Raw genomic sequence first — 27,222 nt, 5'->3', positions numbered from 1 at the left:
TTTGGATGCCACTGATTGTTTTGTAACTGTTTGGGTGAGCTTTGGGACTGTTTTCAACCTTGACTTGTGTAAAAATACAAAATGCTTGCATAAATAACAAAGTGGATAGAGATTTTCTGTTTCTTAGACCCACCTGACATTATAGACTTTAACATAGAAATCAAATTGCCTGTTTTCTGGCACAATGCAAGAAGAAGCTCAAGGATGGGAATGTGCGAAGGATGGGAGGAAGAGAAAGGAACAGTGGGGATCTCTGTAAGCAAAATGTCTACACATAACTGTTTAACTATGGCCTTAATCATATCAGCATGTCATACTACCTATGTACCTTTGCTGTGAACCAGGGAAGGGAATTAAGTGCCTTTAGTTCTGCTTCTTTCCCAGACCACATTACAGCTTGCTTAGGTCCTTTATTCCCATTGCCAGCACAGTGGGTGCTGTAAGTAAAATGTGGACAGGTATAAACTATGTGTATGCAGGGGGGAATTATGGTGTTCAGCTGCACAATAAGCCAGTATTTCTGCTGAAACTACAGCCTGAGGCATTCCCTCCCCCCAAAAATAAAAGGGGGCAGCTGGAATATTTTTATTGTGCCTGAGTTTGGTTATCCACTTTGCAGCATAGCCTCACAAAGTGGCAAAGCTGAAGGAACAGGATGCAGCAGCTTGAGGTCAGGACAAACAGAAGAGGGATGCTGGGAGTTCCTGCAGCCTCAGTGTCTGCACGGGGAACCACAGCCTTGGGACCTCTGGCAAGCTGATGAAGTAATTTATGTGAAGGCTTGGACAGTAATTCAACACAAATGAAGTTGTAGGTGTAATGATGTTTTGAATCAAAACAAACTAGTTCAAAATTTAAATCAATAGCAAGTGCTTAAAGCTATAATTCAGGAGAGAACTACTACTGGCATAATGGTCCACAGTTTTGAAATGCAGATCAGTAAATTTCTCTGAAGGCCATTTGTTGGGCTTCCTGTGAAATTATATGTGGCTCCTGAGATAAGGCTTTAATGCAAAATGTATATCAGCATATTCTTAACTGTAGGTATGTGAAGTCTTGTTTACCTGCATGGCTGAAATGGGACATAGGATGTTGTTTCACAACACTTTTAGCTGACCTAAGCCAGCACTGCTGCCCAAATCAGTGCAAGAGTGAAGTTAGAAGATCCAGTTGGGCCAAACTAACAGGTCATTGCTGCTGAAAGGGGGTGGTTCTTCTGTCCTCCTCCTCAGCCTGCCTGCCTGCTGCTGGCCATGCACTCCATACTCTTCTCTTGCCCTGGCTCTGTATTCCTCTCATCCTTCAGGAAGCCATTCCAGCTCTGTGCAGTTAAAACGTGACAACAGTGGTCCCATGGTTTAATGAACTGAGCTGGCTCTCTGCAAGGAGAGACTTTAGGGATGTAGAAGCAAGAAGGACCTGGCTCCACAGCTGCAGACAGGTGTAGAGGAGAGGGGAAGGAGGGTGTGGGACCGATGGTTTTGGCAGCGGCAAGCTATTAAATTGGTTTGGCTGCACCTTCTAGCTGCAAGCAGAGCTAACCCTGCTGCAGTCCCACGTAGCTCTTGTTTTTTGCTTCCCCACCACCTCCCTCCTTGTGCCAGCACCAGCATTTGCACAGCCAGCTGATGAGCTGTGCCAGGCGTCAAAGCCAAACCAACAAAACCATTGCTCAGCTTCAACCAAGATCAGCTTTACAGATGAGTGGCAAAGGGGCAGGGTATGGGAGTGGAGGGAAAAGACCGTGGGGTTTTATTCCAGCAGCAGAGGCTGCTTAAGGTGTTAGTGAAAGTACATCCCTGGAGGCCTGCTACTGTGGTTAAGCCCTAGAAAATGAGACATACCAGCTTTCCAGAGCATATTTGCATGAAGCTCAGAGGGTAAAGGCTGTGGATTCCTCTGTTTCACATTTTGTTCACTAACTTTTTCCAAAGGGTAACTTGACCCAGTTACCCATCTCAGGCATCCTAGATTTCTCCTTTTATTAAAATCACCCTGTGATTTAGTAAGGAGTGTGCAAATGAATCACCTTGTCAAACAAGTGGAAAAAAATACACTGGCTTTCGCTTTTTGAAAAACATCTGACCTGTTTGTTTGCTAGATATTTGTTTTAGAACATAATAACTGTTATTACTGCTGAGACAAACACAATACAATGCCAAAAGCTAAACTGGATTCACTGCCGATTTTGCATTTTTAAGTTCCAGTTACCCAGGCTGTCTGTTTTCAGTTCCAAATCATCACAAAACAACCAGATTTAACTTCTCAAGAAATGCTGGATTTACTTGAAAGGACTTTGTAGATATTAAGAGGTTGCTGGATGTGTTTTAGCGTTGGCTGTAATGGATGAAGTTTAAAAGCTTGAATTTTAGATTACACAAGACTGAGGAGCATAGAGCCAAAAATGGAAAAGCTGGACTGATGATGTGAATGTAGCCCACACATCAGCTGCAGAGCTGAACACACAGGCACACTTCGGCTTAAAAATAGCCCCGATAAACTGCCCCCCAAAGTTGTCATTGCGTGACTGAGGAGGCAGCAGAGGGTAAGAATGAGGTGGTGGGCTTGGAAGAGGAATGGGATGACAGCTGGGCCCCTGAAAGGAACATCTGTATGGCTGTAACCTGCAGGGATGTCCTGCTGGGCTGCAGTGAGAAAGAAAAAGTGGTGATGCAGAGGGTGTGAGCAAAAGCAGAGGTACACTAAGCCTGCCACCAAACACCATGTTCAGGGAAACCCCACAGCAGCCGTGGCCTTGTTGATACATATTTAGGATAACTTCTGTTCTGTTACAGAAAAAACCCATCACTTTGCCACATTACAACACCTTTCCTGCATTTCATGCACATTTAGGTACATTTATAAAGCCCTTTATTATTTATTTTATTCCAGTCTTTAGCTGACTGTTATTGGCTAGGTATACTATTTTGATGTGCAGTTATGTTTTTCTATCCTACCTATCTTTGCATGTGAAAATAAATGGAGATTCTGCCGCAATCCCTCCAGGACACTGAAATTTGCTTTCTGTATACATTTATACAAAAGCAGCTTCAGTGTTCACGGGGAAAGAAGAAGGGTCAAGAAAAAGGATGAAGAAAATGAACTTTAAAATTTGAATTCACTTTAAGCTTGTAATTTTTTTTCATGTGTGCTGTAATTACAGTTCTGTGTTCCCTTGCTCTGAGTAATGTGCTCCATGAACTGAATGTGCATTTTTTCAAATTAACCCTTGGAATCACAGGGTAATTTAAAGATGTATTTTATGACAGTCAGAGATATAGATATACGAAATAACATGGAAGAACTTTATTATAAGTCAGTTAAAACTTGGGGCAAGTAAACCCAAATCCAAAAGATTCATTCCATGAGCATTTCATTTAGTGTCAGCTTGAGCCAGGTTGGCCATGTACACAGACTTCTAGCACACTATAAAATGCGTTTAGGAACAGAACATCTTTGGGACAAGTCCATCTTTGGGAAAAGCAAGAAGAGAAGAACTTTTTCACTAAAGAAAGAAATACCAAGAGATAAGCCCATATTACCACATTGCTAATGATAATGATGAACATAATGTCCTGCATGGTATTAGAGCTATTTAAAAAGTATATCCTTCAGAGCAGCAGCTCTTTTTTCAGTCATCTAAGGGCTTGCTGCTGCAGCCCTTCTTTTGCACTAGTGCTGATGTTTGTCCGAGCTGCTCTGTTATGCTATTCCAGCAGAAAGTAAATTCAATCGTTTTCTGCCACATAAGGAGTATCTGTATTACTCTTAACATCTGTTACCACTACTTTTGCTTAGCTTGTGTCTACAATCCCCTTCTCTGTTCTCTTTCCTGTATGAAAACATTATTTGGACAAGGGGAAATGGTTTTAAACTAAAAGAAAAGATATTTAGATTAGATGTTAGGAAAAACTTCTTTACTCAGAAAGTAGTGAGGCACTTGCACAGGTTGCCCAGAGCAGCTGTGGATGCCCCATCCCTGGAAGCGTTCGAGGTCCCCATGTTGGATGTGGCTTTAAGTAACCTGGTCTGGTGGGTGGCATCCCTCCCCATGGCAGGAGAATTGGAACTGGATCATCCTTAAGGTCCCTTCCAACCCAAGCCTTTCTATGACTCTGTGATTTCTGTGATTCTATTATTCCGTTACTGTAAGGTACAAGTTATGTTGGTGGCTCTCCAAAGGAAATCACAGAGAATTTCTTCATCTTGCCTAATGACTATAAATTAGACTATTTTGTTTGTTTATGTCTGTGCATGCATACACGTTTGTTCGGTATTGGTTACATATTTATGGCTTTGTGTTCTTAAATCTCTTAGTACATTCAAATTGCATCAATTTGCACTGCCCATTTGAAATTGCACTTTTTTTTTTCTTTTTAACCTAAAATGTAGTTTGGTACTACTACAAAGATAAAAAAAGAACACAATTTTTTAATGAATTAAAAGTTCCACTGTTCAAAATGAGGGCAAAAGTTATTGCATTTTTATTTGGTTGAGCTTTTTTATTAAAGCTCAGAACATAATTTAATAACAACTCCCATATTTTACAAGCATGGGGCAATAACATACAAATACCTCACTGACACCTGAAAATTTAGAAACATATTATTCAAGACTGTTATACTTTAGGGATTTTAGTACTTTGTGTCATGCCTGCTGCTGAAATGAAGGCATGTTACACCTATGCAATTTCATCACCTTGTCATTTAGACTGGACCATAACATAACCTGAGATGATGCAGGCAGGGAAAATACAACATACCAGTCATTTCACTAACTCACATGTAACATGCTGAAAAATGTTGTTACTCCTTGTGAATAACCCTGTCATACCTACTTCTACTAAGGCTTCACACAGTTTAGTCTTTGGAAGTCTCTGGTGATGTTGAAAATGAAGAATGATGAAAATACTGTCTGAGCTAAACTGTGAATCTCCCTGTCCTCTCTCAATCTGTTCCCACTGTTGCTTTCCCTCACACGTGGCATTGTAAGGCAATTAATATAAATTGAGATTATTCATTTTGCTCATCCCAGAAGTATGAGGTTTCATGTATGTATGCCAAACTTATTGTCTCATATACTGTAGTTCTCTTTATCCATGTTTGGAAGTTTCAGAGAGCTCATTGGAGGAAAATAGATATAGTTTTTCCACTGCACAATGGAGCAGACACAATGTTAGTCCAATATTATACCTGCGTCCCATTGTAATATCTTTGTTAGTTTAAAGACTCCAAGTCCCTCTGGGAGTGTCACAAATCCATATAATGTCCCTTTGTGCTAGATTTTTGTATTTCTATCTCTGATTTAGTAGACAGATGTGAAAAAGCGTATGATGCCAGATAAATCCCTAGTAACCACGCAGCTGCAGATGTTGAAGAGAGCAAGTTGTTCTGGCTAAGGTCAATACTAATTTATGCTCAAAACTTTCCTTCCAGACACACCATTTTGTGATGGCATAATATATCTCACTTATTTTGCACTGATCTCTCCCACATTGATCAAACTGTTTCCCCATCTGTGGCCTCTTCTAGCATACAGTTGCTTTTCCTGGGCAAGGGGAGTAGTCTTGATTCACAGACAAAAGAAAGAGTAGGTTAAAAAAGTTTCAAGACAGCAGAATTTCAAGGCTTTATGATATCTTATATCTATGAGAGTCTGCAAAGACTGTTTCTTTTCTACCTTCATCTGTTCATGCTCTTCTGAGCAGAACACTCAACAGAAAAAACTTCTGTTTTTCTTTTGCCAATGGCCAAATTCTGAATGTTCATGTCTCCTCTTCCCTTTGATCTGTCTAAACCTCTTACCAAATTCCCATTCTGCTATGACCCCAGGTTTGGCAGAACCACAAGCTGAACTCTGTATAATATAAACAGATAGTACAAAATAAAAGAGCTGCTTCATAGTCAGTTGGCATTAGCTAGTGGTCATTCACAATAGGGTAACGTGGTTGCCTAATGCTTTAAAATTCGAGGTGGGCTGGATAACCATGCAGTTTTAAAAGCTATTTTTAAACTACAAACTGACCTCATTTACCTTGGACAATTGCCCTTCCCATAAAGAATGCTAGTTTTAACTTTTTAAGTATATTTTAAAAGATTCTAGGTTAGTAAAGGTCATTCAAAAGTCTTAAAGTCTCTCTGGCATCGTTCTGAGTTTAGCAGGAGTCTTTCCACTTTTGTCAAACATCACTGGGTGTTGAAAAAGAACAGGCAGCCTGCCTTCACCTGCACAAAATATGTTGTTTAGTTGTACCTACAAAAGATTGCCCCACATACACAATTGTCCAATGTCAGATCAATCTGTCAGATTAGGACAGTATCCCACCAAATGATCTTATTGAATTTAGGAGCAGAGCAAAAGGAATTCATTTGGAAAGGAACTGATTTAGGTTTGGAAAAGAGTTGCAAAAGAAATGTCATAAAATATTGAAGCAGGCTAAGAATGGTACCAGCACTGCAGTTCTCCTTGGTATTATTACACAGAAATGAGTTATACCTTGAGAAAAATACATGTCTCTGTAACATATGTCCTAACGCTTCCCTCACATGGCACAGAAATACCATACAATGGTTTTAAACTAAAAGAGGGTAGGTCCAGATTAGATATGAGGAAGATATTTTTTTATGATGAGAATGGTAAAACACTGGAATGGATTGCCCTTTGGAGAGGTGGAAAATGTCCCATCCCTGGAAACGTTCAAAGTCAGGTTGGGGAGGGCTCTGAGCAACTTATTCTAGCTGAAGATGTCCCTGATCACTGGGGGGGAGGGATTGGAGTAGATGACCTTTAAAGATCCCTTCCAACACAAACCTTTCTATGATTCTATTTGTGTCACAACACACAGTATTGTGGTGTTCACGCCTGGCTTTTGGAAATAGCCACTTTATTTCTGCTACTTGTCAATTTTGCCTGCAGGTTTTCCTCCATATGCACAAAGGTTTAGTGTTTGCACTTAAGAGAGAGCAAGAGGATTTTTTTCTTCCTTGTAGCCACTTGTATTGGAAATTAAAAGAAAAAGTCATATGGTCTCAGGAAAAAAAAAAAAAAGCTTGTTTTTGCAAAATTCAGATCTGAGGAAAAAATACGAGGAGACTGTTATTTTTTATAATTCAGCGAGTCTGGTCATCTTGGTTTGGGTCATCAGTACATACTACACAATACCAAAGTATTTACTTTTTTTGCAATGAAAAATTTAACCCCCCAGAAAGCCCTAAGATACCTTGAAAAAAGAGAGCATAATTCTAAAATTGAGATATCCATCAATCCTAAAGGATCTGATCTCTATAAAAGTCACTGGAACAATTCCCATCGATTTCCACTGATTTAGATTCAGGTCTTAAGAAACTTTAGTTAGCTTAACTCTTAAACGGTCCCTTGATAGAAAGCTGCCATGTGGTGTTGAGCAAATAGTAAATAAAAGTTGCTAAAGTAAAAATGCCTTGAATTACAATTGTGTTATTGGCTTCCCAGCAGTCTAGACCAGGGGCCTGGCCAGAGCATGCCATGGTTCCCTCTCAGCTGCTGTGCCTGTGTTTCTCTCCCCGTAGTAAAAGACAAAGTGGGAGCCTGATGGATGTGTATGTCTCACTCAAATACAAAGCTGTAATGTAGCTGGGTTGCACATCCAGGAGTCTGGGAGTATTCTGGGTGCTTAAGGTATGGTTACCATGACCTTTAGTAACAATAAACTTGCATGTTAACTGGGTGGGTTTGATAGGGTTGTAGCCTTTTGCATTCATTGGCTTTTGTTGTTTATCTAGTATTTGTGCTACTAGACATACATTTAAGACACTCCCTGGGTCCTCCTCTGTTTTAGTAGTGTGTCTCTACTGCTTATGGCAGTGGTTGGATTCTATTCTGAGAGGTGTTACTTTGTCAGTATACACTGCCCCTTAAAATCATTCTTATTTATTGCCTGCAGCACGCATGTAATACTCATCTCTAGCAATTTGCAGATGATCTCTTGGAAATGCTGCCAAAATTCCAGGAAGGCTTCACGATGGATACTTACTGGATGTAGTGTCTAATGGCGAACTCATTTCATAAATGCTTGCCGTGTTTTTTCAGCTGTGCACCTGCTTTGGAAAGAAATTTGTAGTGGAGCCTGATGCTGCCTTCACAAGGCAGAGCATCTCTAACCTAACCCCAGGCACAGGATCTCACCAGGCAAGCAGAGATGCAGCAGCAGAAATTCCAGTTACCGTGTTTTGGAGATGCCAGGTATTAAGCTTCAGCTCTCTCGCACTAAGATGCAGCGTGCCATGGATCTCATGCCAGAACTAAGGTTGCCTGTTCATAGTATAGACATGTCTTTCATGTTTGAAATTATGTCTAAGGAAGAACCAGAGATAAGAACAGGTATTGGCAAAGGGAGAGAGGAGAAAGGAATTTCTACATTTATTAGTCATGTTATTGAAGAAAGAGGGAAGATTTTATCACGTCTGTCTTGCTGAAAGCAAGGCTCTGGGCTCACAAGATCTGCTGGTAAGACTGTGGAACAGAGTCTGCTTTCCTACAGGTTGGTGCCAGAAGGTTAACATCACTTTCCTTTACAATAAGTGGAAGAAAGTTCTGTCAGCAAGGTGTGTGCTGCATGTGTGCCTCTGTATGCATGGCCAATAAGTGAGAATTAGGCTGGCATTTTTTTTTCTAACCTTCATACAATTTGGGGGGGAGTGGGTGTTGGGGGTTGAACACAGTGCTAATCCACGCAGGGATGGGAGGAAAGCTATGGAATGCACGCTCCTCTGGCCCAGCCGGATGAAAGGGCTGAAGTCCTCCCAGCTCCCCACTGCTTGGTAAATATGTACCTGCTGATTAAAGCACTTATCACAAGTGAAATAAAGACTAATGGCGTGAGGAGAACTTCAGCATTCCTACCTCTGGAAATCCCTCTAATGGACAAAAAAACCGACTTACTAACTAATGGGTTTTGCTCTTTTACCGGTAAGAGGAGTGCGGTCCCTTTAAAAGACTTGGCCTCCTTTCCTCAACGCTGTTGCCGAGCTGTGCCCCACCCCTGCATAAGCAACACCTGCATACCTGCAGGGTACTCTCTTCTTGATAGCTTGTATACCTTAATAATGCATGTTGGTGGAGCGAGCGGTCTGGATTTGGGATGTTTCACTATCCAGTTTATTAATGTGAGGACACTGATGTAGCATTTTCCAGATCCCCAGTGATGTAATAACATACAGTGCTTCTAAATGGCCTTTTTGCAGCATATGAGCTCTTGGTAGCCACTGAGCTGATGAGTTTCAAAAGGAAAAAAGACACACACACACCCCCCCAAGATAAACTCAAATGGCAAATCCTAGCAAGCAGAATGCAAAACAATTCCAGACAGCTTGCTGATGTGGGAGCTGTACACCACAGTTTTCTCAGCAAACTGATAGTGTTTCAGAGCAGTTTCTCAGTGTTGACTGACTGCTTATGACACGTGTTAAGCTCAATCGGGGTATGTGCAATTGCCTGGATACAGAAATGTGTAACATATCCAGGAATCCTCAAAGTACCCATTCTATGTGCTCCGAGGAAGCCTGATGGATTTTAAGGAGGAATGAGGCATTTGGGAGTGATAGGATATTCAAGGCTTCCAGAAATCTTTCTTCAGCAAGCTGTGTATATGTGCATCGCTCTGAAAAGAAATAGTTAACTTCAGAAAAAAAACCTCAGAGGATACTGTTCTTTGCTTCTGGACATAGATGCTGTTGGAGTCCTACAAAGGCCCAGACTGCTGCTTTCAGGAGCAGTGGGTTTACTAACAGGCTTAAGGCAACTTCCCGCCCTTTCTGTGTCTCACGAGTCCTAGTATGAGGGGTGTGAGTGAGCATTACTGCTGCACTCTGATGGTTATCTGCTCCTGGTTAAGATCCACCAGAGTAAAGCAGGTATTCCCCAACAGGTATTTTGGGTTCTCCTCACAGAAGTGTATTGGTAGATTAAGGTCACATTTTCCTTGCTTAGTGGAGGACTGGGGAACTCAAAGCCATTGCATTTTCAGGTTTTTACACACTTAAAATATAAATGGAGTAAATAAGATACTCCTTTGAAGCAATTAATGAGATCTTCATTGTGTGGGAAGCAGGAAGAGAACGAACAACATGTTAGGGGTGAGACCAGGGAGGTAAATACACAGAGGAGAAAAAGAGTCATGGAGCTTAAACACAAGGTAAGCTGCAGAAAGAGACCGAGGAGAAACAAATGTGGGGCTTACTGGGTTAGGACAGCAGGAGTCAGGGAGACGGTTGGCAGGGAAAAGATTAAGCCAGGTGTATGCCCACCAGAAGGAGCTGCACAAATATCAGCTGCTCTTCCCATGGTTTGCAGGATCAAAGAGCAAGTGCAGTGTTTCAGTGTATGTTTGTATGTTATACACTATGGTGTATAACACACGCAATTTCATTCCTGATTACTATTAAAAGATAGCGTATACACGATCAAAAATTATCGCATAAAGGCCCCAGTAGGAAAGACAAGAGAAAGGATTGGAAAACCACTGGCTGACCTAGTCTGTCACTCCTTGTTTTGTTCTCAGTTATTTATTGTAGAACTAATTAGTGGCAAATTGTAGAACTGAGGTCATCAAGACTTAGAACTCTTTGCATCTTCTCCACCTGATTTTAAAACCAACTAGAGCGTTTTGGTACGTTTCCTTTCTGTAGGCAGTGGCACTGTATTCAACTCCCCCTTGCCCTTTATTTTGGCATTTGTACATGGTTGCTGCCATTGGTGGGGCTTTTTTCAACACAGTGCAATGGCTGGAGATTTCCCAGTGTAGGCAGGCTGCTGTTCCTTTCCCCGGACCATAGTCTTTCCCTGGAGCAGGTGGGAGCAGTACCCAGACTCTGCCCCATGTGTTTCACATCAAAAGGACCTTGGAGTAGATTGAAAAGTGAGCTGCAGTAGGAAGAACTTCCAGGATGACAGACAGCTCTGGAAAATCAAATCAGATTTAAAGAGAAACACACCACATTTAGCTGTCTCCGTGCTGATAACGAGCATTTACAATCACTAGATCCTGACAACTGCACCACGCAGGGATAATTGTCTGTTACAAATGGCACTGTAGTAAGGAGGAGACCAGTGATCTGTCTCTAACATGATTATACACCACAAATCAACGATAAGGCAGGCATTGCTCCTCTGATTCACTTTCATCAAAGATGACTGACCATAAAGCAGAGAAGAACAAAAATCAAAACAAAGCACATAATATGTGGATGCTTTTCAACCTAAAAAAAAGATTAATTCTTTTGGAGACTGATAAACTGATGCATCCGAGCAGTACACTCATAGAGAGAATGCAAGGTTTATAAATTCATTTTGGCCTTTGCATTCACTCTGCAGCATCCTGCACCAAACAGCAGGCAGGAGGTGTTCTGCTGAGAGGGTGACTGGAGAGCAAAGTGAGTCCTGACTGCTTGAAAGTACCAGAATACTCACAACCATGTTTCCGTTGAGCCAGTCATGTCATATCAGTGTCCTGGCTAAATTTCAGTTTGATTAATTTCCCAAGCAGCATAGTTGTCATCATCTTTGATTATTTGGAGACAAAAATTTGCATGTTTTTTGAGCATAATAAAATTCTACTATCGTACTGTTTTTTTCAGGCAAAGAAAAAGATTCAGAATTTGAACCAAGGAGCTTAAAATTATCATAAAGATGAAACCACATTAGAACAGCGTCTGGGGAAATTAGTTGAGGTAAAGATTGTTAGGTGGGAGTGTGAATGGATGGGAAATATCAGTGTAAAGGAAAAGGAATGTGTCTGCAAAGCGACAGATTATATAATTTGCTTTATTTTGCATGTGTCTTGCTAGAAAGTTCTCATGATGTTTGCAGTCTTAAAGGAATTTAAATTTCTTGCTTTTGGTGCCCTAGTATTGAAAAGCTTGAAAATGGAATTTTGCAGAGAGAAGGCTAGCAGGTTGTACTAGGATCACAGAAACCAAACAAGCTCCTTTTCTCCATTTACGTTGCCTCTGAAAATGTCATGTCCACAAGCAAAGACAAGAATGATTTATTTAATTAATCACAAGGCATGACTGTAATTTTATTTCTCGTCTGAAAAATGAGAAATGTGGTTCCAGCAGTACAGTGCCCCTTCTCCATAACAGACCAGGGACCTGTTTGGGTACCTCAGACGTCTGGGAATCTAGCCTAAAACCGGGACCATGCCTTAGGATTTTTGTCAGATGAATCCTAAATCTGAATCCTAAACTGTTTCTTACAGTATCCGTGTTTTCCCTAGAGCGTTTCTCATCTGAACACTGACCAACCTTGACCTATTTTATTCAAGATTTGATTAGATCACAGTGCAAGCCTGTCTAACTGCAGGCCATAAATTGTAATCCTCCATCTGGCCGCTCTCTGGCCAGTGTATGTGGTCTATCAGGGCTGTCTTCTGGGTGCTGAAGGCATTAGGCACAGTAGCAGGGTGGGTAGCTGTAGGGTTCCCCAAGATGTAGGGTTCCTTTCCCTTCTCTCTGGCAGCTCCAACAGCAGCAGAATCTCTGGATGTGTGTAGCATGCTTTGGTCCTTTAAGGTATGTTATTAGTGGACTGAGATCAACCCTTTTAATTCAGGTTGCCCAATACTTCCCACATTGAGACTATATTGATTTTATGTGTTTAGAACACCATCAAATGTTAATTGTCCGTGGTGTGTGCTTCAGGCAGAGTATATGTAGAAAATGTCAGCAAAACAATTTAAGTATTTTTGAAAACAGGATAAAACCCAATGAATTTATTTGTCAGGGCTGAAAATACTAGACAACTTTTTTTTTTTTTTTTAGAAGCTCTAGTGCTCCTGTCCACTCAGGAAGAGAGATTAAAGTTGGCAGGGATAAGAAAGATGAATTTTGTGTCAAGAGATGAGCTATGAATTGTAAGTCAGTCTTAGTTTTGTAACTAAATATTGCAAAACCAGCGTTCATAATGGCTGCAGCACGAACCTGTGGAGAAAACAAGATAACTCTCCATTATTTGGCCACTGTTTGTTCAGTTCACTGAATAAGACAGGGGTTTTTGGGAGGGAACATATATGAGCACACAACTAAAGACAGGTACCAGGAAACACAAGGAGCGCTTAACTAAGATTATACTAGCAACACTAATTTCGATTGGTTGCAACTTTAAAGAGTTTAATTTTTTTTTCAGTTTTTCCTTATAGAGAGAATTTACAGATGTGATTTTTGTAACAGTGTATGAAGTGCAGAAGGGGTGTCCTTTAAAAGATGCTCAAAGCTGTTCTTTAAAAATTTGGCTACTTTAGGTCAAGCAAGAAAATAGTGGCATTTAAAATTGGTGTAAATGCTTTTGTCACGCGGGCAAGCTTTTGCAACACTTGGAGTGACTGCCAGGTTGTCTGAAAGCTACAAGGTAATTTCCTCCTGAAAGTGCAAATGAAAACTAATCTAACACATGTACATTTATTGTCAGGGCTGTTTGTTGTCGAGAACTCACAAGAGCCCATTGCCTTGTGATGACTAATTAAATACTGATTTACTTACTCTCCAAAGTTCAGTTGCTTCCACACCTTAAGCAAAGAGCAAAGGAAAGCTCTGGAGAATACAGGTAAGAAAAAAAAAAGGGAATGCAGGCATACCCAGTGCTCAGGTATAGGCTTCTTTTAAGCCATCTGAGCATAATTCTGCCTTTTGAAGAGTCGATTAATAATTTTTGGTGGGATCCTTGCAATTCTTTGGCCTCTGTTGGTTCATGAACAGCAGAAGGGCAATGGGTTTTTTTCTTTCTACCACATAATGCAGTGTCCCACACTGCCTTTTCTAATATGCAGTGAAGACATCAGCTCCCTGAATTTCCCAGTCCTTTTACAGTTTCTCCTTGTCTCCTGTTATTCACCAGTGAGCCCTGCTCCTGTGGTTAGTGCAGTTCTCCTAAAACCACGTTTGCAGTTATGCTCAAAATGAAAGGATTTTTCCTTGGTTAAAAAGAAGCTTGCTTAGTCTATCACAGTTTCATAACCACCTTAAACTGGCTGAAGCCAACACCACAATCAAAAAGATAAGTTTTGCCCTTTCTCCTCACTCAGTCCTGCCCCTGCACAAGATCAGCACAAGGATTTGGACAGCCACACAATGAGCCAGATCAGGAAAACGATCCAAATTAAAAAGGAGCTTGGCCCCTGCAACATTTGCTTTCTCCAGCCATCTGAGTTCCCTGGGTCTGTTCAGCTCGCAGCTGCACCAACAACTGTGCCAGCACAAAGGGGGTGGGTGACATGGGATTAGGGATGAGCAGCCGTCCTGGAGGAGGGAGGGTGGGACTCTTTTACTACTGACTTATCCAGCCAAGAATGATACTGAACTCAGGCAATGCGACTTGGACTTGCACCAGTTTTGAAAAATTCAAAAGGGGTTTCGAATTTACTCAAGATAAGCACCATTTATATGGGAAATAAAAATAAGACACGGAGCCTTTTCTTTAATGTTTTTATTCCTTATATAAAATGGACTGAGTATTTTGTCACAAAATAGCAACAAAACTAGGAAGTAAAGGACTGCATTTAGATGTACTCTGTGTCATGTTGTTAGTCTTCCAGTGATGTAATACAGTTGTCTTCTCTTTGGGTATAAAGAGGGAGATAGAACCCTGTATCCAGATAATTACCATGGTTTGCCCAGCTGTCACCCATTGCCACAATCCAGTCCTGCTCCAAGGCTCATGAATGGGAGTGGAGCTGTGTGGCCATGGCAGTCCCAAGTGCCACACAGCAAGCTGTGGCACACAGCCACTCACACAGCCACTCACACAGCCCAGGCATTAGTGCACTGCTTGTACAGCCCGTGCAACTGAGTGACCAAGTAATAACACCTCAGGATTGCCAAACCACCTTTGATTTCTTTTCTCATAGAGTTATTAGCTTTAATTTTGTCTCTGCCACCTGTCTGAATAAATTTTAATATATCATTCTCTGGTGGTTTTCGCAACAAGATGTAACTGGGACAAGGACTGTAAGAACTTGAAAACAGTAATTAAAATGGGAGATAAGATTAATCTTAGCGGTGTCTTCCAAGAAACCAGTAGCAGAGCTAGGTTATTCCAGTTATGTAAATATTTTTAAGCTGAATGACTGAAGAGAAATTTAATTTTAAAAGAACCAATACTGTTTGATTACACCGAGTCCATTATCTCTTGCTGAGGCGATAGGCAGGAGAAAGTGAAACTACCTTTCAAAGCTTCTACATGGATGCAGGCAAGATCCGAAGGGAGAATTTCTAGAAAGTACAACAGTGGTGCAGTACAGTGGGCTGGAATACTGTGCTTCATGGCAGCACATAATTAGCTGTCAGAAGAGAGTGCAACCTCCCTTCTTTACCAGAAATGTAATGTTGCTGGAGCAAAGTCCTTACAGCAGAGCCTACTAAGAAAACAACCAATAAAGGAGATAAGGGAGTGCCCTGCTTAATACTTTATTTCAGCCCAAACCTTTCGGATTCATAACTTTTAATGAGGTTGTTGGCAGCTTTGGCTGGGTACATTAATCTTGAGAAAGTAATGAATTTTGGTGTGATTCTCAACATCTCAAGGGTGGAAAAGATGAACGACTACTCAGTCTGATCAAAGACCATTCTAGTATCTGCAGAGAGATTTACAGCAGAAGCCTTATTTAACATAGCAGAGGGAAATACACATAACAACCTTGTAAAATTATCTGTTCCACATTTATTCTATATGAATTCCACTTAAACATGGTGGGCCAGTTTAGGAAGAACTTCTAAGAGTGAAACGGGTTCTTTGCTCTTTTGCATATGACAGTGAGTCAGAAAACTAAGATGTTTGACCCTACAGAGACAAACTCATGAAGGGTTCACTAGAAAATGGCCAAACATGCCACAGCAGGAGTATAGAGAGCCCTCATGTCACAATTTCTGTCATCAAGGCCTTTCACAGCTTAGTTCCTTTTTTTTTTTGCGTAACCTACACAGCGCCAGCTCAAAGCTTCTCTTCTTTCCATGAGGGAAAAATGAATCTTGGCACTCAAGGACACAGACAGATCAATTTCTCCCATAAAACATCTTACTTTGGTTTCTGCTGAGGGATGCAGAAGTCACTTTTGTGAGCACAGCACCAGAACAGTTTTCCCAAGCACCAGCCTCCTTACACAGCTCAAGGCACCATTGCCCTGATGGTTCTGCATCCCCACTAAAGTGCTGGTGATGGGCCTCTGTGCTCAGCCCCACTCAGGCAGCCCTGGGCAGGGCCTTGGGGCTGCTGAGGCTGCTGCACTTCTGCTGCTGGGGAGCAGGGAGTGGGAAGGGACAGGAGGGCCACCTGCCCCTCTTTAGTGGGGACAGCATTTTGCTGACTAGCTCTGCTGCTGCTGTCATTTTGCTGCCCCATTCCATCTACCTCTGGAGGCCAGAGTTCAGTCAGCCCATGCCACTGTACCACTTCAGCTGTGGTGCAGGACTGAGGTATTTAAACCAGCTCAAACCCAAGTGTCTTTCTCGACAGCGGAAGTCAGCTCTGAACTCTGCTACTGTGGCTAGACAGGTCCTTGTATCCACATGGGTTTGGAAAACCATATGCAGTGCTGCACAGTTATGATGACCTCCTAAAAATGCTCCTTACCTTCTCCCACGTGCTGTCTTCTGCCTGAGGCATCTTTCCCAAACAGATTTGTGTAGTTGCTGAACAGTCTGCATATCCTATTTTAATAATGCTGAGGTGGGAGGCTTGTTTAGTACCTCACCTATTCAAAGATGAAGCAGACAAGTCATGAAGAAGTTGATACATTTTACCAGCCAGCCCAGGAAAGAAGTAAATAACGAAATCCAGTATCCTTAGAAAGCTCTTCTTGACAGGACTGCCTCTTTTGTCTGAAAATATTGTTGGTATTTTCTCACACTAGGGCAACACTGTAACAGCTAAAAAGAAAATTAGTCCAGTGATTTTAATGTAAATAATAAGTTGTGTGTGTAATACAATTTAATTAACCATGAAGCTCTAATTCCTGGCAGAAACCTGGTGTACATAAAGGTGTACATAAAGTTACTGACTTTGGAGCTAAACTGTCTCCAGAAGGCACTCTCCATCCCTGGAACCTCCTGAATAAGGCAGATGAAAACTAGCTGAGGTTAACAAGAAACACCAAATCATAATCTACATACAAACTTGGATTTTAGAGGAAGATTGAAAGTTAATAGTAGTATTAGCAGTATTAGAATTTCTAAAATACTTGTTACTTAATACAATGGTATAAAATACACAGAGTAATGAACGTCTTTTAGCACTCTGCCTTCTGATAATCTGAGACACAGATTTTAAAGGTGATTGGGCAGGTGCTTGGTGAGATGTTAGAGAGCGTCTATGAGATTAAAGTTTCCTTTGAGAATCTTATTAGACATTTATCTGCGTAAGTGCCCCAGCTCCATTAAAATTTAGGTTCACAGGCCTTATGACTGATAGTATCATCAGATTGTACATCTAATCTGATGAAAAGTCAGGCTGTTTATAGACGAAATGGTTCTTCTCTTTCTTCATTGCCCCAGCCTCACGGCCTGTTTTCCTTGCACCAGTCTGAATGTAGCTGAAGAGTAAAAGTAGAAAAAAACCCCAATTTCTCTGTTACCTCATGAGATATCACAATTATTCAGCCCAAGGCAGAGGAGGAGCACTGTTGTAGGAGTAGCATCAAGGTTGATACCCAAGTGCACATGCCTCTCTGCTCTCCCTTTTTTTCAGTTTTCTCGTATTACTCAGAAAAGCTAGGAAGATGCTAATGATACAGTGTACATTAAAAGTAGCCAATGGAGTTAAAAGTGGTGAATGTACAAGCCACTGATACTACTCACCCACAGAGTGATGAGTTTGGACAGTTAGCTGTGAGTTGGACATCCTAAAGCAGGTGGCACACTACAAGTTTTGACTCAGCTGTGTACCAAACCAGCCCGGCCAGGGAAGCCCCGAGGCAGAGCTGACCATGGCACACTGTTTCTGCTTGTCCTCTGGTCTTCTCACACCACTGATCTGTCTGAAGCCAGTTCTAACCAGCTCTCTCCAGAACAACCCCTCTGGTTATAAAACATCAGTGAAAGGCTATACTAGGCTGTTTTATAGCCCTTTTTAGGTAAAGGAGCATATTAATGTGATCTTCCCCAAGCCTCAGCATAACTAGAAAATAATTTAATTCTCTCATGCCAAAGCGAACCAACCAGTCAACCCTAACAACAACAAAAGCAGTAAAAACGTGGTTCTAACAAGACACCTGACAAACTGCAGTGCTTCCCTAATTATCTTCTTGTCATATCTGTTTAGTGTGAATCATGAATTGAGTGGATACTCGAGCAACCAGGATCCAGTGGATGGAGCTTGTGCCCACCAAGTCAAAGCAGAGCAGAGCAGAGCAGACCTCGGGTACAGGTAAGGCCTTTTCCATGTATTTCTCTATGTGACACTGGATCACTGAGACTGCCAAGCTCTTGGGGCAGATACTACTGCTACATCCACCACTCTTCATCCAGGACACTCAGCCCTGGATTAAGCACTGCCACAGTTCAAAAACCAATAGCAGTCTCATGTTTCTTCTGTACCTTGCTTGCAAATATCTTGACTACACTGCCAAAATTTGAAGACCTTTTAGTTTGTCTTGAGATGAATTTTACCATTTATGTCTGCAGCCCAGTGCTGCACTGGATCTGTGTATGACTGCACATAAAAAGAAAAACTCACTTGCTAACTGTAATTGCATACAGTGCAAGCACAAAATACAAGTTAAATATGATTACCAAAGTTCACCCATCTTGAATCATTTAAGATTCAAAACTTAAACAGTAAAGTATTAATTTTATTCCAGGCTTTCCCATCAATACTATAGCATCATTCTGTATGGGAGTTCCTCACTACCCTTGTATTGTACCATAATACCTAAGAACATAGTACAATTCACTTGCTTGCAATTTATGTAGTATGTATGTGTCAAAGAAATGGATGAATTTTAGATTACGAAGTTAGAAACACTGATACCCCCACAGGCATAAAACTTGGTGTTTTTTACTGCTGCTGTCATGCTCCTTCTGTGACTTTGTGCAAGTCATTCCAGTTCTGTGTCTTCAGACTCACAATGCACCCGGGTAGGCAAGTCCAGGACCACTGTTCATCTGGTAAAACTCTCAAGGCCTTAAGTCCTCTGGGCCTCAGTGTTGCTGGTTTTTAAAATGATGTTAAAAGCATACCTAGAACTGCATATACATGTGAAAATTTACTGGCTTAAGTATAGAAATGTAACTATGCCAGTATAGGCGTATCATAATATTTTGCCACGTACAGAAACATCTTGCACTTGTTGCTTCATACCTCCTTCCAGGAATGATGACTGGGTAAAAGCCAAAGTATTTGTTAAATAATGAGTTTCAGTTCAATCTTACTTGTGCAACACTTATCTGACTACTGTACAGATTCCTGCAAACACGGCAGGCAGGAGAGACTCGCCGATCCTCATGTGCGCTGCAAACTTTCAGCCAGGTCCACTCGGGAGCACACACTCACAGACTCAAACGAGTTCAAGTTCATTTCAGAGGGACAGCGGCGTGAGGCTTCATTATCGTGGATCTGGTTGCACAAGAAGCCTCTGCAACAGGTTTCCTCGCGTGAATGAGGCGTAAGTGCAGCATTAGTACCTACGGGCAGGAGGACGTCCACGTGTAAAATACATGGGGATAGAGACTGCTCCGTCACTGGGGGAGGTATTACAGCAATTACTTCAGTATTAAGAATAGACCAAGTGAGGACTGAATCACCTGCGGCAAGAGGCAGGACATAATCCAGTTCGATCAGGAATTGACTTTAACTGAGAGTCTGACAACATCTGCCGCTGCCGGAGCTCCCCAGCCTCGCTCCAGCCGTACAGCAGCGCTTTTTAAACCCCTGAGGAGGTGCCCGAGGGCGCTCGGACATCGGGACGGTCTGGGAGTCAGCGGAGCCCAGCAGCCCGAGCTCCCGGCCGGGGCCGCTCGGCGGCGGCGGGCGCAGCGCTCCCAGCGGGACCCGGCGGCGCGGCGGCGGGGGCGGGAATTTGGGGAGGATCCCTGGCCGGGCCGGTGCGTGTGTGTGTGTGTGGTGTGTGTCTGTGTCTGTATGTGTGTGCGTGTGCGTGTGCCGGTGAGCGGCGCGGGGCGGCTCAGGCCGCCTGACGCCAGCCGGGCCACATCCATCCCGCTCCCGCTTCCGGCGCGGAGCCGCCCGTCACCGCCCGCCAGCCGGTAACAACTTCGCGTCCCCCCCGCGCCTCTCCCCGCTCGCTGCCCGCCGTGCCCGCGCATCCTCCTCCTCCTCCTCCCGCTTCTGCTCCCTCCCTCCCTCCCTCCCCCGGGTGGTCCCCGGCCCGGGGGCAGGACCGCGGCGCGGGAGCGGCTCCTCGGCAGCGCTGCCCTCCGCTCTCCTCCCTGCCCGGCATGATGGCGTCCCTGCGGCGGCCCGGGGGGCACCGCTCCCGGCTCCAACTTCGGCGGTAGGTGCCACGCCGGGCCCGCCGGGAGGCACAGCCTTTCCCCGCCGGGAAGCCGCCGTTCTCCTCCTCCTCCTCCCCGTTCCCGTTCCCGGCCCCATTGTGCGCCCCCGGGGACGCGGCGGAGCCCCGGCCGGCCGGGGCAGGGGCCGCCTTTGTGTGTGCGGGAACAGCCCTTCGCCTCCCGCTTCGGCCCAGCCGCGTCCCTCTCCCTTTAATTTATCTTTTTTTTTTTTTTTTTTTTTTTTTTCCCCCCTTCCTCCCCTCCCCCCTTCCTTATTCGTTCCGCAGCCCCGTCCCTCTTTCCCGCCCCACCCCCCCTTCCCTTCTTTCTTCTTTAATGACAAATCTGTGCTTAGAGGTCAAGGAAAGTTCACTTAATTTTTTTTTTCTTCTCACTGTTAAAGGGTTTGGATGCTTGAGATTTTCCCCCTCCTCAGTATAGTTTCTTCATATGCTTGTACAGCCAAATAATCTTATCCTGAATATAGATCTTTAGAGCTTATTAAGATTTACTGGCGTGGAAATATTTAGTCATGCGTTCGAAAGGATCTGGGCCAGATACTATTTTTTTTTTTATATAAACCGAAGTCAGAGGGAGTTCTGCCCGAAGCAGGGTTGCTGTGATTGCTCTTTTGTTAGTAGAATAATCTGAAGAAGATATGTGGTAGGACCTTACAGTTTGATTTTACAGTATCTGAATAATTAGAACTTATTCTGAAAATCAGTTATTATTTTGGTGTATTTTAGGATAAAATGATGCTCACTGCATGTCGAAAAGGGTAACAGTTTTATTTGGGGAAGTATTATAAACAGGGGTTTATAAAAGCAGTATTGTTGGATCCAGATGGAGAGGACTAAAAGTAGATGTGTATTTCAGATACAGGCAAATGGAAAAGATCATTGACTGAAATATGTCAGTGTTTAATGGATGTCAGTGCTTAAAGATACAGTGTCTTGAAACTAATATGCTTAGGAAAGAGCTGTCATAGCTGATAGTTTGAATCTGTTTTGCACACAGAGGAGAAGTCAAAGAAAACTTGTTTAATTTTTTCACCTCCAATAGTTACATGTGTTTTTAAGCAGCATTCAAGAATAAGAGTAAAAACTGAAGCTACCCAGCCCACAGAGAACACTTTTCTTTGCAGGCGTGTGTCTGTAATTCTGTCGGTCTTCATGTGGCTGACTGTGTGCACCTTGTCCTGTCAAACAATAGGAGCAAATCATGTGAGAGAACCTAAGATTGACTTAATTTTTTCTTTTACTTGTCAGTAATTACTCTGCTGAATTATGGGACATGAGTTTGTTAGTTGCAGCTGATTAATACTCATTTAATTTTCCCATTGAACCAGAGAGCAGTGCTATGAAGCTTTTTAGAGGTTCTCATTGGATTTTACTGCAAGTTTTGAGTGCTTGTTTCATTACTGTGACTGGAAAAGCATCAGTGTGAAAATGAAGGATATCTGGCCCTTTTTGAAGTACTTGCTGTGGTCTTAGGGATGAAATCTTGCAATTTACTTCAGACTGTAAGTAGGTGGTAGAGAGAAATTTCCCTTGATTTGGGTGATCCAGAGGCCTTCCACAGCTACCAGAAAGGATCAGTTCAAGGCATGATCAGGTTACCCCAAGGGTAGGGATTTGTCCTTGCATCTGTTTTGACCCCATTACCACTGGATATGTAATCAAATACATTTTTTCCTACTCTGTCCTGTTCAGCTTGCTTTTTCGTGTACCCTTGAAGATGTGATGATCCAATACATTCGAGAAAAGTGACTGAATAAACAGATGGAGATCTTTCTGTTTTGGTATAATATTAACTATCAATCAAATATTTGAAAGCTGATGAGTTTAGTGTTTGTTTTTCCTCTGTAGTTTGAACACAGAGTAAAGAGTTGGACGTGAAGAAAAGCAATACAAAGGTTAATTAAAGTGCTACTTGTGTTTCTGAGTACTGAGAAATTAATCAGATTAAACTATGAGTTTCTTTGCTTGGTATAAAGATTTTAAAAATGAAGAGGTTATGACTTTTAATTTTTTTTTAAATTGAAGCATGAATGCACTGGATATTACATATAGCCAGTGTTCTATGAAGCCCAAGTTGTGTGTGTAAAATAAAAACTCATTTGAGTAGTCTTACAGGCCTAATGGAGGCATCATCTCAGCTTTATAAATAATGTAAGTTGTGTATAATGTGGAGTCCCCAGAGATTGCAGAGAAAGCATCATTACCAGCCTTTTCAACCTGCTGGAGATCTTAAATTGATTTACAGCACTGAACTGGTGCAAAATGATACATCAGGATGACACAGGGTCAACCTGTAAAAGTCTATGATGTGAGCCTGTTAGTTCGGTCATCATAATTAAACCATATTATGAGGGCAGTGAAGCAAGTGTCTGTGACATGTCCCATTGTGCTTCAGATACGGGTGGTTTAAGAATCAAATAAAGACAGCACCGTGTTTTTTATTTAAGTTATGCAAAGAGTAGTTGAAATTAAAGCTTGTGGGAAAATGCTGAACCAGTTTAGGTTGACTCTTAACCTCTTCCTTGCAGCCATTAGGAACTGAAATAGATGAAGGCATGTGCAGCTTCGAGATGTGTGCGTGGGGAAGTGGTTGTGAGTGAATCTCTGAATTTTATATATCCTTTCTCAAGCCTCAGAATCAGCTAGACTTTACCTGCAGACTGTGCTGTCAGATATCCACGGGACAAACAGCCAAACAAGCCAATTGTTTGGGCTTTTTTTTTTTCCCCTAGTATTTTTATCCTACTGAAGTTTGTAATTTACTGTTGAAATGTTCCTGCAGATTTGAGTTCTTGTATAAGACAGAGCATTTTAGTCCTATCTTGAACTATATGACCAAACTTATTTTAGAACAGACACTGTAATTTTGAATATGGCTTGGCATAGCTCATTCTACTTTTCTTTAGTGAAGGCAACTGTGGTTTCAGATTTGTGTTTCTCTCTAAGTGCCTTAGAAAGTAGCATGCCACAGGTAGTAAAATGTTTATTAAATATTAAGCATCTTAGGTCTTGCTGTTTCTACTGGTAAAATCACTGTGAAGTTTTGTGGGAAAAATCCTGAAAAAACTCCTTTTTCCCCCTCCTTTCTGCTAGTCAGTGTGCTCTCAAATCTTGGGGATTTGAGAGTTTTGCATTTATCAGTGGTTAAACCAACTCCTTATACCTGAATTGATGTGAACTCTACATTCAATCTCCTGAGCTTCTCCCAGCCAAGAAAGAAACATATCTTATTTTTAGTCACAAATGTAAGTTAAAAAAAGAAAAATCGAGGCATACAAGAGAAGCAGAGAAAATAGATGGCCACTAGTGGTAAGAGATCCATTAATCTCCAGGTTCAGTTGCATCTCAACAGCTTGTGCTTTAGCTGAGGTGCTTTCTGAGTGGCAGGTAAGAGAATTAAAGCTCACTTTTGAGTGCAGTGTCTTACAAAATGTGGATGTGGAGCTGTCTTCTGCTCTGTCAGTGCAGATGAAGAAACCACCTTGTTGAAGAGAGAGCCATAAAATCTGTGAAAATGAAAGTCAGATTGCACAAATTGCTTTATGGTTAATGAAGTGATTCTGCCGACCTGTAGGTTTTTGGTTTTTTTTTGGTTTTTGGTTTTGGGGTTTTTTTGGTTTTTTGGTTTTTTTTTTTTTTTTTTTTTTTTTTTTTTTTTTTTTAATTTCTGGTTTAGATTTTCATGACAAACTCACCCAGTTGTGCTTTCAGAGTGGGGAAGGGTCTGTTCTGCCCTTAAAGACTTAACTGATTTCCCAGTAGTAACAGCAGACTAGTATTCTTCACTGGCCTTTCTTCTGTGTATAGCAAAAAATTGAACGCATACCAGTCAATAATTAAAAGATGATATGCAGTTCCTAGAAATTTATCTTTGAAATTAACTGAATGGAAAATTCGAGTTTGAAACATAAATCCCAAGTTGGCAAGTGAGGCTTGAAATGCTGGTGACCTAAAGGCTCATCTACACAGCTATCTTGCAATTCTCGAGCTGTTATGCTCAAGCCATGATGGTATAACTGTAGAACAGCACAGAGAATTTGTCTATTAGAACAGAGGTTTTTGCTTGGGATGGGAAAGAGGTTATTTTAAATTTATGCTTTTTAATTTATAGAGTTTTGTCCCTGCAGGCTGGTGTGTAACTATTTCTGTTAAAATGTTTCTATTTTTCAGGATTCAAAATAACCGGAGATAATGTTAGATTGTACCTCTTGTGAAGGGCATTGCAGAGGGTGGACTCAGAGGTGAGGAGGAGGATGCTCTTGGCTGGCTAATGGCTGCCACAAAGATCCCTATCCTGCTCCTCAGACAAATGTTCATTTGCATTACAGAAGCTTTTTGGTTCGCCCTGTATTTGAGTGGGGGACACTTTTGTTTTTTAAAGGTATAGAGAAGGCAAGCATTTAATAAAATAGGCTAATTTCAAGGAATAAAAATGTTTTCTAGAGTGAACCCAGATTGTACAGGATCTCTCCCTGCATCCATTTGATGCCTGCATCTGTTGGCATTGAAAGTTCCTCCTAATTCAGTAGGAACAAAGGTTGAACACACTACTCCTAATTAGCCCCTTTGAAGTCAAGTGTTCGATGCAGGTAGTGCTGAACTCGGCTGAGCTGTGGAGATGGGTCCATTTTCGTTATTTCTTTTATTTGGAGGATGTGGATTGGGTACTTTGGCATTAGGATTACTCTGATGGAAGGGTTGTGGGGCTGTGTGACCACAGTGCCAGCCCTGGCAGCTGTCCTGTGTGTGTGGCACAGAAGCTGGACTGAGCTGGCATTGGATGAGAAAGGGTTTTCTGCAAGTAGGGTTTTTTTTGCTCAGTTGTACTCTCCTGGTGACTGCTGTCTTGGGAGACTCTGTAGAATCTGAGTTCAGATCAAGAGTTGAAGCTTTTTTTCCCCCTTCTAGACTTACCAGTGCAGAGAACCTGACCAGTAGAGCTATTCTGGACACTTGCACAATTCAGTTATTCTGTTGTAGCTCTGTAATGATTTTGGACTATATGTCACTTTTATTTTCATATAGGTTATCCACTTGGGAGAGTGATACTAGAACAGATGTCACCAGCCTTCCTCATTTAGTTCTTCCCCCACCCTTTCCCTAGCATGCACAGGCAAAGTCTAGAGTACAAGGAGGAAAACAAATTATTTTTAAACATGCCTTTATATAAATCATTATATTTAGGCACTGTTCAAAGCAGTATCATCCAAAACCAACTATTATGTTGACTTGGCATGTAAGCAAATCATTAATGTGGTTCACCAGTGATTTCTGAAGCATTATTTCATATTTTTGTACTTAAAAAGGGAACACTCTTCCCAACATGGCAGCAGATGAGCCTGTCTGAGTAAGTCGGTACAGACAGTCTGAATTATAGCACTTAGTGGTATTCAGAAGTATATAACTTGCAAGTTTTTGTCATTAAAATCATTAAAATGCCAATCCAGATCAAAGTGACTATCAATCCAATATCGGGGAACATGGAAATAAGATATCCATTAAAAATTTTTACGATGCTGAAGTGATTGTAGACAGAATCATGAGAGTTTTTGCTGTCTCCTCGTGTCTGTCCCCAGCACGGGTGTCATAATCACGTCTGCCCTCCAGATTTGACTGACGGACCTTCTTTCAGTACTTGGAACTACTGTTTGAGGGGAAGCTGAAAATATGTCCTCTCAGTACAGATTTCATCCCTGAGTAGAACTTGGATTCTTTAAGATATCCTAAAGTATGTAGGATTATTCAGAGTGGATAGGTATGCTATATGTGCACATGTGAATACCTAAAATAATAGCCACTGTTGAAAGTTAAATTATTTGGATCAGACAAAGGAGAACTTATATGTAGTTAAGAAGAACCTGTAAATTTGTCAAGGTTTGTGTATGTAATAACTGTTCATATATAAATAAATAAATGCTGTTTAAATGCTTAAAAGCATAAAATCAGTTTTGGCTAAAGATGAGGTACGTAACTGGAGAATCACGTTGCAACAAATTGTGGCTTCCACTGAAATGTGTTCCTAAGGATGAGAGGAGGAGGAAACATCTGCAGTTCGGTCAGATGCTCTTAATAAGCTGCATATTTGACTTCATTCTGCCAATATATTACACCTTTGTATCTGTTAGGTTGCATTTGAATGTTGATGTGGGAGAACTTAATCAAGTGCCCTTGTTGTCTTACATGTATCTTACTAGTAATTCAACTGACCTGTTGAGGAACAAAGTATGTGGCTTGTAACTCACTGTATTTTCTGAGGCAGGGAAGAGAGGGCTCTCAGAAATTTTCTCAAGACAAATGTGGTAGTGTGTGTAAGAGAAAGGGTGGAAAGTGGTGTAGAACTGACATCTCCTGCTCTTTTGGTTGATGATTTAATTCTCTGTGGTGTCCCTGTAATTTATAAAGCTGAGGAATAGCAAAAAACGTACAGATTGGGGTTTTTTATTCTTTGTTGTTTTTTAACTCCTTGCCCTTTTCTTTCTAGCCCTCCCAAGATGTTACAAAACAAACTCTGCCAGTGTTTTGGTAGGACAAAAAGGTTGGCAGAACACTCTTGCTCACTATTGGCCAGTTGGTTTTTTTTCAAGGTTTTCTGAGCTGTCTTACATGAAACAAGAAAGTTACTTTCAAGTTAGGCTGCCAGCACCTGCTTTTGAATGTAGATGCTGCTCACAGGTCCTGCAAAGTTACTAATGGCTTATCAGTAAAACATAGTCCTATTGGACAAA

General features: G+C 41.7%; 1 protein-coding gene across 3 annotated transcripts in view; it reads left to right on the top strand.

Annotated features, from left to right (window-relative positions):
* Positions 1 to 19,953: 19,953 nt before the first annotated feature.
* SMAD1 (SMAD family member 1) overlaps positions 19,954 to 27,222 on the top strand; it is a 47,507-nt gene continuing 40,238 nt past the window's right edge. The window contains exon 1 of one of the 3 annotated variants that reach the window (XM_027721085.2): positions 19,954 to 20,066. The gene's annotated coding sequence lies outside the window, so the exon portion shown is untranslated. Of the gene's footprint in view, positions 20,067 to 20,090; positions 20,229 to 20,322; positions 20,477 to 27,222 lie in introns of those variants that run through there. The other 2 variants (XM_027721082.2, XM_027721080.2) reach the window with 2 other exon arrangements.

This window comes from Pipra filicauda, unplaced genomic scaffold, assembly GCF_003945595.2.
Source record: "Pipra filicauda isolate LSUMZ 115617 unplaced genomic scaffold, ASM394559v2 scaffold8_size5757611_pilon, whole genome shotgun sequence".
Lineage (NCBI taxonomy): Eukaryota > Metazoa > Chordata > Aves > Passeriformes > Pipridae > Pipra > Pipra filicauda.
This window is presented reverse-complemented; position numbering and strand designations above follow the sequence as displayed.